Source organism: Ascaphus truei, chromosome 15 (genome assembly GCF_040206685.1).
Source record: "Ascaphus truei isolate aAscTru1 chromosome 15, aAscTru1.hap1, whole genome shotgun sequence".
In the NCBI taxonomy this organism is placed as follows: Eukaryota; Metazoa; Chordata; class Amphibia; order Anura; family Ascaphidae; genus Ascaphus; species Ascaphus truei.
Genome location: NC_134497.1, coordinates 27,103,250 through 27,121,445, shown reverse-complemented (window position 1 = coordinate 27,121,445; position 18,196 = coordinate 27,103,250).

Sequence of the window (18,196 nt, the reverse complement as noted above, 5' to 3'; positions counted from 1 at the left end):
CCCAGCCACCGTCGCGGGATCACTCCCTTTGGCGATTCCTCTGCTCACCGCCGGGCGCGCCCACGCCCTCCTGCACGCACACCTGCACCATCCACTGGCTCGGTTCACGCGCGTGCACGAGTTACGGAGCACGCTCAGTCTGCACACTCTTATTCCCGTCCCCCGGGCCTCAGGCTCCGCCCCCGCACACTGCACGAGCATACTCAGGTTACCAACAAGACTCACCTGGCCTGTTATGCCTGCACCAATCTGCAGTGTCTCCCTGTAGCTCTTCCTGTCCTGCCTCCGTTCCTAATTGGACCTTCCTGCTTTATCTATCTCCTCTCTGCTCTCAGTCTTTGCTCGACGTAGTCTCTGTATGGAAGTACTTCTGGATTCTCTCAGTGTTTTCACAGGTTCTGACGCGGCTTGTACGACTACCCCCTCTGGCTCTCGATCTCGGCACTCCTTGGACAACGCACACTCTGGTAACCCCTTGAACACGGCTTGGACAACGACCTATCTCCACTCTCCACTCCCTGACCTCGGCAAGGCATCCTTCACTCTATCTCTACAACCGGTACCGGCAAGTATTGTCTACCTTACTACACCTGGCCTGGCAACACTTCATACCACACTCCGGACACGCTCCCTTTGCTGCGGGTGCGTGTATTACCACTTCCCCCTTCAGCTCAGGGGACGGGTCTGGTCTGCGGGCAGCACCGGCGTAACAGCTTCTAAGTATGGGACCCTCTGATAGACACCTTTTTATGTCCTCAAAGGCTCTCTGACACTCCCTTGATCATACCACTTGTGAAGGGGCACACTTTTTTGTGAGGTCCGTTAAAGGGGCTGCCACTTCCGAATAGTTGGGGATGAACCGCCGGTAGTACCCTGCTAAACCCAGCAGAGAGCGTACCTGCGTTTTTGTTTGGGGGGTGTAGACGGACGTTCACAGAGGTACACAATGGGAGACTTTATAAGGTGAAATTACAATAGGCTTTATTGTGCCTTTTTCCTTTTCATCAAGAAATCATCCAAACATAGGGGGGGGAACAATGCTTCTATTCACTTGGGAGTATCTCTAGTGAAAATACTATGCAATTGATTCACAACTCCCTAAGTCAAGCACGTCTCGCAGCCCCAAAACATGTAGCATGAAAAAAGCAGATATAAGCAGTCTCTTAAGAATAAAAGTTTTATCTGTTTCTTGGAGGGAAAATCTTATCACTTCCTGGTTTAGCTCCCTTCACTCAGGGTGTGTCAGCTTCAGGTTTAGTAGTTTTCCCTGTGTCTTGAAATCAGCTCTGCTGTGTCTCCTGGCAGAGCTCAAGACATGTGGTGTCTCCAAAGGTCAGCTCACAAGTGAGCTAAGGAGTCCCTTCCTGTCTCAACGGACAGGCTTTTGTAAGCAGTCTAAATCAGGCAGGTGGTGTTTATTAATTGACTACCAGCAGTTAACCACCACACTGCTAGATTAAAGACACATTACTTGAACAGGGATTACTCCCCTGTTACATACCTACCCTGTTTGTGGGAAGCTCGGGCTTGCCACGGCCAAAGCCCATCCTTCCACTCTCATTCTAGATATCTCAGTGACTTGAATGAGAGTGGATGGAGGAAGAGAACCCTCAGTCCTGCTGGGATTGGAGCCCTTTCTCCAGTTTATTCGTGTCTCCTCCTGAAGGTGTTTGAGATCAGCACGCCTCAGTCGCTCGAGGAGGACTTTTTCCAAGTATAGTCTTTTTTCTACGTGTGCGGTCATGAGATTTCCCTCGCGTCGGGTGCTCGTCTTATTGTAGGCATACTGTATGGCAGCAGTTGCAGAGTGTTTAAAAACCGCCCTTTGAGTTTTCTGCTCTTGAAGCTATCTCTCTGCCCTTTTCCCACTCAATGGGGTTGCTAGTTCAGCCTCTTTGAGATTAAGTTGCAATTCCACACCCACTTCCAGAGAATGTCCCATCGTTTCAGCTTCATCAGCTAAGGATTCTTCTGGTTTTAATTCAGCACATGTACCTTCTTTTGTTGCCTGCTGGGTGGCTGAAGGTTTTGCTAGTGCTTGTTTATTTGGTTCAAATTTTGCAACCTTGTCTTTCAGATGAGCGGTATTCCCAGCTCTCACTGTACCCTTGTCTTCATGGGTTTTTGAGGCTGTGGGATACTGACGCTTAGTTAGGGTCAATACTTGTCCTTGTAGAACTGTAATCTCATCCGCGAGAGATCCCTGTTTATTGAGTGCGTCTTGCAAGTCTCTTCTCAGGGAATTTATCTGCTTTCTCTGAGCTTGCTTCCACATTTTTATTGCATTGTGAAGCACTATGAACTTCTTTGCTTGGGCCACAGTTACTTGTTTCAGTTTCTGGACCTTCTTGTGCTCCCTTTTGTGCCGCGTCCCCTGGGTTCTAAGCTTGGCTTTTAGCATTGCTTTGGTGATGCTCAGGGTAGTCTTCAGTTTCTCATGCTGCTTTGCGGGGACATACTGGGTCATCAGACGGTCCTGCAGCACTTGAATTTCATTAACAGCCTGCAGATTGTCATCCTGCAGAGTTTGCTGCTTCTCCTCGGCCTTCTCGAGGTGCGTACGCAGACCTTGCAGTTTGTTCTGCAGTCGGTGCTCTGCTTCAAACTTCTCACCTTCCAAAAGTCTATTTATTCCTTTAAGCTCGTGCAGCTTTTAATTTTTTTCCTTGACGTCGTTTGTCAAATTAAAATTTTCTTCTTTGAGTTTGACGTTTTTTTTTTGTAATCTTAAATGTTCTCCTTTTTCAGTCTCTGTATGTTACGCCGATGCTCGCCACAAACCGGGACCGGACCGCGGGGCTGAGGTGGGGTTATATAATCACCGACCTTAGTCCGCGCAGACTGATCCGGAGTGCGCAGTTCGTAGTCGTACATCGCAGGGTCAGGATTGGAGAAGGCAGCATCGTCGTTATTGAAGCCAAAGTCGGGGTAGGAGAAGACAGGACAATCGATGGCCAAAGCAGGGTCAGGATAGAAGACATCCGGGTGGTCGTAGTCGTAGCAAGGAATCGGCAACAGGCAGACAGGAGTTCCCTGCTTCAGCTTAGGAGCGTGAGCGCGGTAGTGGCCTCTGCACGAGGACGCCGGTCTCAGCAGGGGAGACAGCAGGCTAGCCAAAGTACACCGCAGGGCAGCGTCGGGGAAACCAACGCTTCGGCGCAGAAGTCCAAGGCAGGCCACTGCACAGAAATAGCAGCAGGCCGCAGGAAACTAGGGGTATCCACTGCTAGGAGTGAATGCAGCAGGTACCAGGAAATAGGGGTTTTCACTGCTAGGAGTGAATTCAGCAGGTACCAGTGCTGGCAACAACGCTTCAGCACAGGAGACAGGAACAGGCCTCTGGATACTCAGGAACTTGGAAGGTAAGAACGCTAGGAGAGAGGCCTGGGGCGGTTTGTGGCAGAGACAGTAACGTCCCAGGTAGGAGTTATGCTCGGCACTGGTTCAGTGCCAACGCCCAGGATATAAAGGGCGGAGATCCAATCACAGGAGGAGGGTGTGTAAGTATTCCTCCAATGCTGAAGCACAGGGCAGAAGCTGCAATGAGAAGCAGCACATGTGCCATAGATTGCCAGAGGAAGCTTGCAACTGCATAGGTCTGCAAGGCTATAGTCAAAGCCAGTAGTGGATTCCTTACACTGTATTATTCAGGGCCTTTTTGCAGTCCTCCTTCCATTTACGCACATCTGCTTCGAGACTGACAGTCTCCTGGCGTGAGACATCCTTCTCTAGGTTGAGGGTCTGAAGCTCCTTCTGGGAGACTTGGAGATTTGTATTAAGATTGGCAATAGTTTCTTTAGCAATGTCCAGCTCCTCAGTGAGACTGTGTAGTTCCTTTCTGGAAACTTCCAGGTCTGTGCGGCAGCTGTTGGTCTCATGATGTGAGGAATCCAGTGCTCTGCGGAGTGTCTGAACCTCTTTCTGAGATACTTCCGCCTCAATCCGGACACTGTTGACCTCCTGTTGTGAGGCATTCAGCTCTATGCGAAGAGTGTGAACCTCTTGCTGGAAGACTATCATCTGCTTCAGTGCCTCCTCATACTTCTGCTTTAGCGTAGCCACCATTTTATCGGATTGGCTCTGCTTTACATCCATGGCGGAAATAGTAGCCTTTGCAGTATCTAGCTCAGTCTTGAGATCCTCCAATTCGGTCTTGTCCGCAGAGTAAATTGCGAGCACAGTCTTCTGTAGCTCAGCATTATTTTTTCTCTCCCTTTCCAATTCTTCACAGAGCAGATCACAGTCATGCCTGGCAATTTTCAGGGCGTCTTCAGGGCTGGTCAAGGGATCGTCACTCACTGGTTCCAGCTCCACTTCCCTGGGGTGACTGGTTGAGGGTTCCTCACTGTTGGCACCGGACAGACACTTCTTTGGGGTACACGATTTCTGCCTTGTGCCCTCTGGATATTCGGTTAACTACGGGACGAATTCTCCATTTTCTCTAGGCTGCAGGGCAACTCGGTCCCCCTTTTTCTCCACAGGATCTGCGGACGTGTCTGTTACTTCCACAGTAAGTGAAGAACCACTTTTCTTTTTCTTCTGGATGACACTGTCCCTTCAGGGATACTGGGGTCTCCATCTTCATTTGAAGTTTTAGCAGCGTCACTGGATCCACCTGGCTTTTCTTGCAACTGTAATAGCTGATGGAAATATTCGGAGATCCACTGCTCCCGCTCTGTCTCCTGCTGATCATATTCGTCATCAAAGGAAGCGGTCTTTTCTGTTCGTGCCGAGTTCAGGCACCCCCACCATTCTTGGGGTGTTTTGTGGGTGTGACTCGGTTCGGGTTCCCCGTAAGAGATGTCTTCCTCCTTATTGGACTGGAAGGGGTGGGGTAGGGTTCATTACAGGAACGCTGCATCTTGTCCTCCATTTTTAGGCTATCAGGTGTCATTTTCTTCCTGACCTCAAGAGGCGCTATTGCAGCTGTTGCCACTGTATTTGCTAGAACCCCCAATTGTGGTAGTCCTACAGATGGGCATATTTTGCTTGTGGAGGTCGTAGCTCTCACAGGCATCTCTGTAGACTTTTTCTTTCTTGGATAAGTTTTCCAATATCAGCAGTACTGTGCATGCATTTTCTCTTATCAGGTATACAAGATGTGCAGTTGCTAGGGGAAAAAAAGTCTATTTGCCTTACACCATTTACTTGCTAGGGTAAATGCCTCCGCTTCAGCAACAGAATTTGGTTTTCTGCCTGAGTTCAGTAATTTTCAGTCTCATCTTTGGGTATTATGGCATTCACACTTCACACTTTGGGTGTCTGTTTTTGCTCCCAAGATATATATAGCTAGACTTTTTTACTTGCAAAAAAAAAACATTCTTTGCAGTGGACTATTTTTTTCATTCCCGGCAGGGTGACTCAACACTCAGCAATTGGCTTTAAAAAACCTTTTTACTAAGTCCAGAAATCCCTTTTTCCCCTATAGGGGAATTTTACACTCAGCATTTGTTTGCTAAAAATTTCCCTGCTTCAGCACAGTCTTTGTATCAATTTTCACACTTTTCTGCATATACTCCATTCACAGCTGGTAGCCCTATGTGGTGTGGCAACCTTTATTTGCAAAATCAGTACAACTTATGGGTCACCATCTGTATTCACTGCTTCAGCGAAACTTTTGAAAACAACAAACACCTATCCCTTTTTAAGGGCTGACTCACTTCTTGAACCCTGACTATGGCTAGAAGGCAAAATCCCTATTTCAATGACCATATTACACTTTGTGATAGGCAAAAAAAAAGGATTAGCTGTTTCAGCAGTCTCTCTCCTCTTGGGATTGGGGCAAAGAGTCCATCTGTGTTTTTGTAAGTTTCAATGCAGTGTAAGTTTCAGTGGTGTGTATCCCTTTAACTCTGATCTCTGCTGCATGAGTTTTTTTTTTTTTTTTTTTCTAAGTTGCTCAGACTTGTTTGTAGGCAAAAAGCATAACAAAAAAAATTTCACATAAAAATCTCCGGTCCTTTTTAACTACAAAGACACCTCTTGTCCCACCTCAGACACCATATGTAGACGGACGTTCACAGAGGTACACAATGGGAGACTTTATAAGGTGAAATTATAATAGGCTTTATTGTGCCTTTTTCCTTTTCATCAGGAAATCATCCAAACACAGGGGGGGGGGAACAAAGCTTCTATTCACTTGGGCTTATCTCTAGTGAAAATACCATGCAATTGATTCACAACTCCCTAAGTCAAGCATGTCTCGCAGCCCCAAAACATGTAGCATGAAAAAAGCAGATATAAGCAGTCTCTTAAGAATAAAAGTCTTATCTGTTTCTTGGAGGGAAAATCTTCTCACTTCCTGGTTCAGCTCCCTTCACTCAGGGTGTGTCAGCTTCAGGTTTAGTAGTTTTCCCTGTGTCTTGAAATCAGCTCTGCTGTGTCTCCTGGCAGAGCTCAAGACATGTGGTGTCTCCAAAGGTCAGCTCACAAGTGAGCTAAGGAGTCCCTTCCTGTCTCAACGGACAGGCTTTTGTAAGCAGTCTAAATCAGGCAGGTGGTGTTTATTAATTGACTACCAGCAGTTAACCACCACACTGCTAGATTAAAGGCACATTACTTGAACAGGGATTACTCCCCTGTTACAGGGGTCGGAACTTCTTTCAGGGCAACTACCTTGTCGGCTAGTGGCCTTACTTTTCCACCTCCCACTGCATACCCTAAGTATTTGGTTTCCGCTTTTCCCAAGGTACATTTCCTAGGGTTGGCTGTGAGCCCTGCCTCTCTTAGAGATTTGAGGACCGCTTTCAGTCTATTTAGATGGGCCCGCCAGTGCTTACTATAAATGACAATGTCATCTAGGTAGGCTGCGGCATAAGTCCTATGGGGTCTCAGTACCTTATTCATGAGTCTCTGAAATGTGGCTGGGGCTCCATGCAGTCCAAATGGCATTGTCACAAACTGGTATAAACCCATGGGAGTGGCAAAGGCTGTTTTGCACTTGGACTTTTCCTCTACGGGTATTTGCCAGTATCCTTTTGTCAAGTCCAGCGTGGATATATATTCCGCGTTACCAAGGGCGTCAATTAATTCGTCCACCCTTGGCATCAGATATGCGTCAAACTTGGATACCGCATTAACCTTTCGGAGGTCCACACAAAATCTTACCTTGCCATCAGGTTTAGGGACCATAACTAGTGGACTGTACCACTCACTGCATGATTCCTCAATCACTCCTAAGTGTAACATTTCTTGTACCTCCTTCTCTACCAGGGCCCTACGACTTTCAGGCAATCTATAAGGACGGGAACGTACTTTTACCCCAGGTACTGTCTCGATTGCATGTGAAATTAAGTTAGTTTGCCCTGGTAAATCAGAAAAAACATCATGGAATTGGTTCATTATTGCTAACAAGTCCCCTTTTTGTTCAGAGGACAACTGTTTACCCATTGGGATTTTTTCGTCACTCACGATGTTCTCCTGTGGAGGCTGAGGACCCAAATCTGTGTCCTCCTCCACTGGGTGAATGAATAGAGACCGCTGCATCTTCCAGGGTTTCAGCACGTTCACATGATAAATTTGCTTACCCTTCCTGGACTCTGGTTGAGCGATCTCGTAATCCACATCACCCGTGCGGCGGAGTACTTCGAATGGGCCCTGCCATTTGGCCAGGAGTTTACTCTCACAACTGGGTAATAATAACATCACCTGGTCTCCCGAGTGAAACACTCTCATGCGAGCATTCTGATTGTAATGTCTCTCCTGACTTTCCTGGGATGATCTAAGATTCTTCCTGGCAAAATGGCGACCACATCTAGGCGCTTCCTAAGGTCTAGGACATATTGCAGGGTATTCTTAGAAGGGGACCGCTGTTCCTCCCAGGACTCCTTTAGGAGGTCTAGGATACCCCGGGGTTGACGGCCATAGAGCAATTCAAATGGAGAGAATCCCGTGGAGGCCTGGGGAACTTCCCGCACTGCAAACAGCAGAAAAGGGAGAAGTTCATCCCAGGCTCTCTTCTCTGAATCTACAAATTTCCTCAGCATCCCTTTTAGAGTTCGGTTAAATCTTTCCACCAATCCGTCAGTCTGTGGATGGTAGACCGATGTCCGAACAGACTTGACCTCTAGTTACTTTAAGACATCCTGCATCAGTTTAGCCATGACATTTGTACCTTGGTCTGTCAACATAACCTGGGGAAGTCCAACCCGTGAGAACAGTTCCAACAACTTGTTGGCTACTTGCTTCGCCGTTGTTGTTCTCAGGGGGAACGCCTCAGGATATCTTGTTGCATAATCAACTATTACAAGGATAAACCTGTGTCCTTTCGCAGAAGGTTCTAGAGGTCCTACCATGTCTACCCCAATCCTCTCAAAGGGAACTGACCCCAAGGGTAGGGGAACCAAAGGGGCTGTTTTTTGTCCCTTTGGACTAGTTAGTTGGCACTCCGGACATGCCGCACATAACTTAGCAATATCGCTATGCATCCCTGGCCAATAGAATCGGGACGAAATACGGTCCAATGTTTTATCCCTGCCCAGGTGACCACCCCAAGGGACATTATGGGCTAGAGTGAACACAGATTTAACAAACACCTTGGGAACCAATATCTGTCTGGTGACCTCCCCTGTTTGTGCCTGCCTATTCACCCTATACAGGATATCATTTGATAGCTCAAAATGGGGAATACTATTGTTAGGACCAGTATGTCAGGCCAGAGTCTGCACTCATGTTAAGCTTCCATTTTGTCTGGTCATAACTAGTTAAGATTCTGTAGTCAGCCTTTTGCTGAAATATAATTCCTGAATGCACTCAGTTTCTCTGCTAAATTGCATTTCATTCTCCCTGGCCAGGATATTACTAGATACTTTTGTGAGATCAATTTCCTGGTGTTTTAGTAGAATATAATAGAATGGTTCTCTGCAAGAAGCAAGAATAATGTAATAAAAGTTGCTAAGACTCAAGGTCTCTTTTGATAACAGACAATGAATAAGCTATGTATTCAGAACATTGCTTGTATTGAAAAGGGACACGTCTCAAAAGTCACGCCACTAATATGTCCTGCCCCTAAATCACGCCTCTAATCAAAGCTACGCCCAAGACACACCTAGTATACGCCTATGTCACGCCTATGATACGCCTATGTTACGCCTCTAACTAATATCTTTTTTTCTTTCTGTATAAAAATCATTACCCTATGAGTAATAAATTGAGACAAAGGATTTGAAACCTGGCGTGCGTTACGTTTCATTTTGTTCGTCTCCCAGGCCTGAAAAGTTCACCGAAGACCGGAGATAACAGTGGCAGGGCGTGTAAAACTTCTCCGGGGGAGTCTGCTGCAAACGGGTGCAGATGGTATAGTATCCAGTCACAAGGCTTCAGTGTACCTGGCAGGGGAAAAGTTCCTCTCGGTGCTGAAGCCAGGGGAGGAAATAACGGATTTTCCTTTCAGTTTTGGTGTCTAGAAGTGGGAAATTCACAGAGGTGGTGAGTATATATGTAATTTTTTATATATGATGCTTCACCCCCTCTTGGAATTTAAAAAGACCTAAATTATGCTGGTTAGAGTCCAGATAATTTATGAATTGTGACTGAAGATTGGGTTTGAGTCCCTTTAGACAAAATTTTTGGTTAGAGTCCAGTAAATTTTGTGCACGACTGGACTGTTATCTCTGATCTAGCTGAACGACCATTGTATATTGTGTAAGTATAAATATTGCAATTATTTGTCATAATTAAGCTGTTTTTCTTTAAGCCACTAATGGGTGCTTGCATGAGTAAGAATGACTCTGGACGGAAGCCTAGGAATGTACAATTTTTAAATGCGAGTGTAAATCTGGTCTGATTCCTGAGGAATTTGTTGCTCAGACAGCTAGTCATTACCCGTTTTGTCGAATATGCAGAAGGTTGTTCTAGGCAGAATAATGGTGTCTGTTTTAATTGTGGTGGTTTTGGTCATTGGCAGAGAGTGTGCCACTTTCAGTCAGAAGCAGGGTAGTGCTGCTTTGCCCGTGGGGGCTCAGAGTGAAAGTCTCTGTAAAAAAAAAAAAAAAACACCGCTACTTTATGTAAAGCTTGTTTGTAACCCTGATGAATTTTTTCTTGAATGATTTCTTGTGTGAAAGATACTCTGTGGTCATGCTGATTAACATCTGTACAAAAAATATGAATATTAGTTGCTCATGATGAAATCTAAATTTTAAAGGTTTTAAAAAAAAGGTGTACACCGAATAAGGGAGAAATACCTCACAACGGAAGGGGAGTATATTCAGCTCGGTCCCTGGTTATAGTTTGAAAGGTTTATTCGTCCTGGCCAGGCGGATACTTTTTAAACCTGACACATTTCTTTTTGTTTGTGGTATTTCTATCTTAATAAAAGGAGGGGCACAGCCTCTCCCTTACAGTTTAAAGAATGTGAAGCATTCACATTAAAATTAACTAGCTCTGTGCATAAGAGTTAATTCATGAGAACAAGGTAATATAGAACTGTCTTCTTTTCCGTAAAGCAGTAAGATAACACATTTCAATTTTATTTCTACAGGATTAAGATATGTCTGGTTTGTTTTTGTTTAAAATGCTGGTAAGAGCTCATAAGCACTGTTTGAATTAATATATTGTATTATATATGTATATAACGCCATCAATGTACATAGCGCTTCAAAAGGAGGGTGTCCGTGGTGTGAGCGGAGTGTGATGATATCTGCCTTTAGCAGCATGGAGGTCAGTTATTTTAGCGAGAATTGTCTCCGTTAAATAAGCAGTGTAGAAGCCATACAAGACAGGTAGGGTCAAGCTTGCTGTTTATTTAGTCATGGTATAACTGTTGCATGTTTGAAGATATTTTGTTTAGCTTAAAAGAGGGCATAGTTAAAACGGGATAGAAATTGTATTGATGGAAGTTTGCAGGAATATGAGATTTCTTGCAGAAGGCATTCAGGTGAATGAATGAAAGAATGTTGCATGCTCTTGTTGGCATAGACTTGGTGTTTATAAGTAATTTAAAATATTCCCGTTATTTAATCTTTGAAAGACCATACAAAATGCAGTTTTAGGACAGCGTGGAAAGCTTCATATTTAACATTAAACTAATGTTACAATCCCCTGCGTGAGGATTAATCCAGCAGTTAATATGAATTAGACAGCGAAACCCGTTATCTGTACTGTGAAATTTCTGGCTGTTTTCCCAGAAGAAAAAAAAAAAGCGCTTTGAAAATTATTATTTTTTTTTTCTTTTTAAAGTCAGAGTGTCTTTTAAAGTTAATGCTGGCCGTGTGCTCAGCACTTTGCAAAGAGTTCAAAATTATTTGTCTATTTTAAAAGGAAATCTTTTGTTCAGGATTTCAGGATTTTTTCTTATATTGTAAATGCCACATTTGTTAAAAGACCTACTGCAGGCTTTTTCTTTTAACACAAGCAGTAAATATTTTTATAGTCACTACACATACAAATCTATTTACCAGTTTAATTTTGCTATATATCAAGCAACCTGTTTTCATAATTTTTTGTATTTTTGTATTTTTGTTCACATATATAGATAATATATGAACAAAAGAGGGGAGACACATACATAGGTTATTGAATTTACAGTATTATAGCAATGTTAACTCCAAGAGCTGACAGGCCCCTGGTAAATAATAATACCTTTGCAGATGTCACAGCAAAGCAGGTAGCAAGCCGTCCCTATGTTGAGGGATATATCATATCTGCCAAATTTATAATTTTGTAACCATTTATTTGTTTTTGGGTATGTCCTGGAAATAGAGTTAAAGGACAGGGGATATATTATTGCAAGTGTAATTGCATAAGTGAACAGGGTATATATTATATACAGGGCATTTCACATTTTTTTTTTAGCAGAATAGTTACAGTGGAGTGTTTGAAGTGAAAGCCAGGAGTGACTGTGGATGTGGGACAATAGCCATGAGTGCAGGCTGTTGGGATGCTTGACTTGTGGGGCGAGTTTTAAGGTTAGTTAGTATTAAATGACTAAAAGGTTGACACCATTTGCATCAGAGAAAATGGCAGATGGCAGTTAGGTATGAATGAGAGTAAGCGTGTATTGGGAGAAGAGAGATTGATTTGTAATTTGAGACAGTGTTTTTGTCCCCATTTTTGTAGATTGGGACAACTCTAGCAGTTTTCCAGGTCTTAGGGATATGGCCTGCAAACAGGATAGAGTTGATTATGGAAGCAATTGGTTTGGCAAAGGCTGAGGTACCAAGTTTTAGGAACTTGGATTGTAGCAAAGTCAAGTCCATATTGGTTGCTTAATTTAAAATTTGAGGAGCGTTAATAGGGAATATCTCTGTTTAATATTGCGGATGCTAATAATAGTAGTAACCATATTAATACAAGAATTTATTTCTAGGTATAAATTCTCTCCCTATGAGACACTTATGGGATGAGTTATGACCATCAGTAGTTCAAAGTAACGAATTAAGGACCATGTTATTGGTAATAAAACAATTAATAAGTATTGCATGCAACTAATACATATTTTTGAGTCTTTCTAGGCACAGGTTAAAGCTGAAAGTGCACCTACGCAAGACGGGTTAATGGTCAAGCATTTTCTACGCAAGCACGCTCTTCATCCCAGATGAAAAGGCCATTTAAATACTACTCATCACCAGCATTGCAGTAAACATTTTGCTTATCATCATGGATACACATCACGCACGTCAAAATAGTGCCAGCCTAGGCACAAACAGCTAATAAAGACAAAGACATAGCACCTGCAAATAAGTGTTTTGATGGACACAATACTCTCCGACCACTTATCATCAAGGGAAAAAGGTCATAGGCAAAAATGTCCAGGCCTCAACACACGAACTTTGAACTTTTTATTTTTACAGGTTTTTATTATTTTTCAGTTACAATGTATGCTCCATTATGTTTGTGTAAGTGGCGTCCCATAAGGATGACAAAATAGTATAAGGTATTATTTGTTTAACTTTGTTTATTTTGTTTGGATTTCTAGGTTAATAGAATCTCCCTGCAGAATGATATCCTGGTGGGAGAATGCTTTATCAGTCAAACACACGGTTATGTTAATTGCTCACAGGTAGAGTAAGAAACAGAAGAGATGCACCCAATACACAAGTGCTAAAAAGTAGTCTATGGGAAGAATAAGTTTCAAGGAATTTATTCCCAAATGTAGGAGTTAGGTTACTGTATGACAGGTTTACAGGGATATCCTCAATCATACAATCGCAGACATTTACTCATTTAACCAAGAATAGGTTTAGTTTAAATTAATGGCTCCGCAGAATAAAATAGCTCTAGACTATATTTTAGCCTCAAAAGGAGGGGCATGTATGCGCCCTAGTTAAAGCGCAATGTTATGTATTTTATCCAGGATTTAGGGACCATGGGGACTTGGTGGTTGGATTGATTTGCTTTGAGCGAAGCTAGCGAATGTTTTTGTATGTGTGTGTTTGTCCTACTTATTGCTCTCTATGTATTAAGTACAGCAAAACTCTGATCCAGAAGTGCGTTGCAACCCCCACCGACGCTATGCCTCTCTGCGGTGATGATGTCGCCAGTCCCCCAGAAGAAGAGACCGAAGAAGAAATCAACTGGGCTGATATAATGGCCGGAAAAGAAAGGAATGCAGTTATGCACAACTTGGACATCTTGGTCCATCAGGACTATGAAATGGTTAACTGTTCTGTTCTTTAAATAGACTGTCTCTTAAGGATATGGGGGGACTGAGAAGACTGGATATGAGGAAGGTGGGAGGTCACAAAGGGACGTGAGTCAACCACAAGGAAAGGATCACAAGTCAGCCATTTTGACCAAAGCAGCCATCTTGGTCCGTTTTGCCATTCTGAGTAAATGCAGTATGAAAGATGTGTGCAAGAAGAATGTTTGTGCAGTCGCTCTTAGCAGAAATGAACCCCCACCAATTCTCACCAATAGCTGACCCTTAAATTATGTGACATATTGAGATGTAAGCCATTTTCTAATCTATAGAAATATTTAATGATATATATATATATCTATTGGTTGTGTGGCATGTGGGCCACTAAGATTGTACCCTGCAATCACACTGCCCTTTGTTATTTGGGATTCATCCTTCCCACTTTCTATGTATCTGACACGTTACCCCAAGGAAGGCTGAGAAATCGAAAAGATCTGACCAGGACCATTAGTCCAACCCGCATTGCAGCTGGGGTTTTTATACCTAGTTTAGGTGTTATGGATCTCTATTCTAAATTAAGTGATGTTATGGTAAATATTAATGATGCTCTTAATCAGACAAGTGATGCTATTATCCGTCTGACTAATGAACAAGAGCAGATCCGAACAGTATTATTACAGAATAGAATGGCTCTTGATTATCTGCTAGCCTCACAAGGAGGTGTTTGTAAACTTGTAGGACAGAAGTGCTGTGCCTATATTGAAGACGAGTCTGGCGCTATTCATAAAGATATGGATAAGTTACAGGAAATTCAGGCAAGGATGCGTAAAGAATCCTCAGGCCTTAGCTTAAATTGGATGTCAGGACTCACTAGTTGGATCGGAGAATTGGGTATGAAAATTCTCTATGGTTTTATTGTAGTGATTAGTATAATCGCAGCAATTTTTGTTATTTTTCACTGTGCTAAGTGTGCAATGCTTTCATTTGTCTCAAGGAAACCTTCAGTTTCATCTCACGCCATGTATGCAACTAATAATTCATATGTGGCCATGAACAGAGTCTATGATACTATTGGTCCCCATAAGGCCATAGTCATAGAGAAGCGTACCTAGTAAGGGTATTTGTTCTTTTAGAGAACAAAAAGGAGGGATTGTTAGGACCAGTATGTCAGGCCAGAGTCTGCACTCATGTTAAGCTTCCATTTTGTCTGGTCATAACTAGTTAAGATTCTGTAGTCAGCCTTTTGCTGAAATATAATTCCTGAATGCACTCAGTTTCTCTGCTAAATTGCATTTCATTCTCCCTGGCCAGGATATTACTAGATACTTTTGTGAGGTCAATTTCCTGGTGTTTTAGTAGAATATAATAGAATGGTTCTCTGCAAGAAGCAAGAATAATGTAATAAAAGTTGCTAAGACTCAAGGTCTCTTTTGATAACAGACAATGAATAAGCTATGTATTCAGAACATTGCTTGTATTGAAAAGGGACACGTCTCAAAAGTCACGCCACTAATATGTCCTGCCCCTAAATCACGCCTCTAATCAAAGCTACGCCCAAGACACACCTAGTATACGCCTATGTCACGCCTATGATACGCCTATGTTACGCCTCTAACTAATATCTTTTTTTCTTTCTGTATAAAAATCATTACCCTATGAGTAATAAATTGAGACAAAGGATTTGAAACCTGGCGTGCGTTACGTTTCATTTTGTTCGTCTCCCAGGCCTGAAAAGTTCACCGAAGACCGGAGATAACAGTGGCAGGGCGTGTAAAACTTCTCCGGGGGAGTCTGCTGCAAACGGGTGCAGATGGTGTAGTATCCAGTCACAAGGCTTCAGTGTACCTGGCATGGGAAAAGTTCCTCTCGGTGCTGAAGCCAGGGGAGGAAATAACGGATTTTCCTTTCAACTATCACCCCCTGTACATTCAAAATTTGCTCATCAATTTTTACCACCTTGTCATACTGTCTAGCAAGGACAGGGAGGTATAGGTCTGGTAAGTCCCCAAGGCTCATATCCCCCTCCCTCTGGCCATCCCCAGTCATCACTTGTGCCTTCTGGCTATTAGAATGGTCACCTTGAGACCCAGATTTCTGCAACCAGTCCTGTTTGTCAGAGCGTCTTTGCTTCTGAGTCTTTTGAACCCGGTGTGTACTGGGAAAAAGGTCTCCCGAGAAGGGGAACAGTTTGCAAGGGTTCTCCTGAGCCATAGAAGGAGGCTCCTCGTGAGAGACTGGTGCCATTATGTCCGAAAAGAAAGGCCAGTCCCGGCCGAGCACAACGGGGGCAGGGAGCCAAGGAGCGACTCCTACTTCAAGGTAGGCCTCCTGGCCTTTTACCTGTGGCCGGATTTTGGCCGTCGGATATCGCTTTACATCGCCGTGTATACATTCTATACTCCATGGGGAGTTAAATGAACACACGTTAGGCAGTAACAGTTCCTGGAGGACCAGAGTTTTCCCAGAGCCCGAATCTACAAGGGCCTGGATGGTTTTCCCCCCAATCAGGGTTGGAAGTAGCCAGGGCTTGTATGTTTCTCCAGTGAAGGCTGAGGTGACAGTCCTGCAGAAGGAACAATCCATCTGTGGACAGTCCACATGGCCTTGCTCTCCGCAGGCGGAACATGGAGAGGGTTCCCTCGCAGGAGGGGGCTGTGGATAGCGCTCCGCTGGACTGGATACTGGGGATCAGGCATCTGGGGGGTCCTGTGGGCGATGTCCTCGGAAGTTTCTCTCATTTTGTGATGAGCCGACATCAGGAAGGAAATGAGGGTCTCGGCGGGGGCCAGCATTTGGACTCCGTCCTTGCTGGAACGACTGCTCCTTCCATTGGACTTGGCGGTTGCGTAGGGACGGGCTGTAGGTTCCCCGTTGATCCGACATCCCTCTTTGGGCGTCCGCAAGTGCCGGTGGAGTCGGGTCCAGGATACTCGCCTGCTGCTCAGCCCCAAGGAAGTTCTCCACAAGTCGGACCGCCAAAGCTAGGGTTTCAGCAGCGTGGCGTTTTACCCACGAGCGTGCGGAAGGGGGTATTATTTGTAGAAATTGTTCCAAAACCACCTGCTCAAGAATTGCCTCCTTAGTGCACTCCTCGGGTTGGATCCAGCGCGTACACAAGTCCAATAACCGCTGAGCGAGGACCCGGGGTCTCATCTTAGCGGTGTACTTCATGTTCCGCAACTGCTGCCGGTAGGTCTCTGGGGTCACACCTAAGCGATCCAGTATGGCGGCTTTTACTTGTCGGTAGTCCATTGCCTGATCTGCTGGGAGGCCCTGATATGAGGCCTGGGCTTCTCCTATGAGGAGCGGAGCCAAAGCAGTTGCCCAGCGATCTGTAGCCCAGCCCTGAGCTTCGGCAACCCTTTCAAATGTCAGTAAAAAAGCCTCTGGATCCTCGTTCGGAGCCATTTTCCTCAGGAGTATCAGAGGTCTGCTTGCAAGTTCTGGACTGGCAGACCCTTGGAATTGGGTCAGCAGCTTGGCAATCCGCTCATCCTGTGCTGCCTGCAGTCTTTCATCTCTCTCCGCTTGCAGCCAGGCCTGCTCTTGCATTAACAGTCCCTGCTGTTTGGTCTGCTCCTGCATTAACTGTCCCTGCTGTTTGGTCTGCTCGCACAGAAACTCTTTCAAAAGTTCTTCCATTCTTGTGTGTGTGTGTGTGGCCCTTTAACTGCAGGAGCCTTTTGAAAATCCCAGGACTTCTAACACCATATGTTGCAGGGTATATGCAACTACACACGCAGGTTCTTTGGATAAGACTTATTTATTTAGCCTTACTTTATACAGCCCATAAAACAAAAATAGTTGTTCACCAGTAAACAAAAGAAAAATGTCTTTTTCTTCAGCAGACAAAACAGTTTCTTTTTAGCAGACAGAGTCAAAATAAGGCAGCTACTCTTTTCTTATGCAGGAGACAGACAGTTCATAAAAATTGTTCTTTGCTAACAGACCTTTTATCAAGCTGTTCTCTCTCCAGAGTTTCAGGGGCTTTTCCTGTTTCAGATAGCATACAACAGACAGACCTTCTCTCAGTGATCTCCTCTCTCCTGAACAGCTAGCTGCATGTGTCTACAGCCTTGGGTTTTTAACACACCTTGATTAGGCAGCTGGGATCCAACTAATTGTCCTGAGGTTCCCAGCTGAAGTTCACCTAGTCACTGCTACACTGCAGACTAAACATAGGTCTGCCAGGCATATAGCTGGTGGCTTTTATTTACCCTGTCACACACTGTCTCCACAAGCACCAAGCTTGGGAGAGCGTACGTGCCCGCACAGGAGCGCATGCGCGCCGCTTGGACATAAAGGTAAAGATTAAAATAAGTAAACACGTTAAGCGCCCTCAGTGCCAGCGTGGACGCAGCCTGAGGAAGAAAACACACACACAAGAAGAAGAAAACACAGCACTAGTGTTTCTAGGTAGCTTAATACTAGACACAATGGGCCTGGACACCAATACATATAAAAAATACTCTCCGAATACATATAAAACATACCCCCACGCCCCCTCAAATACATATAAAAAATACGCCCACGAATATATATTTTAAAAAAACACGCCCCCGAATACATATAAAAAATGCCCCTACGCCCCCGAATACATATAAAAAATACCCCCAC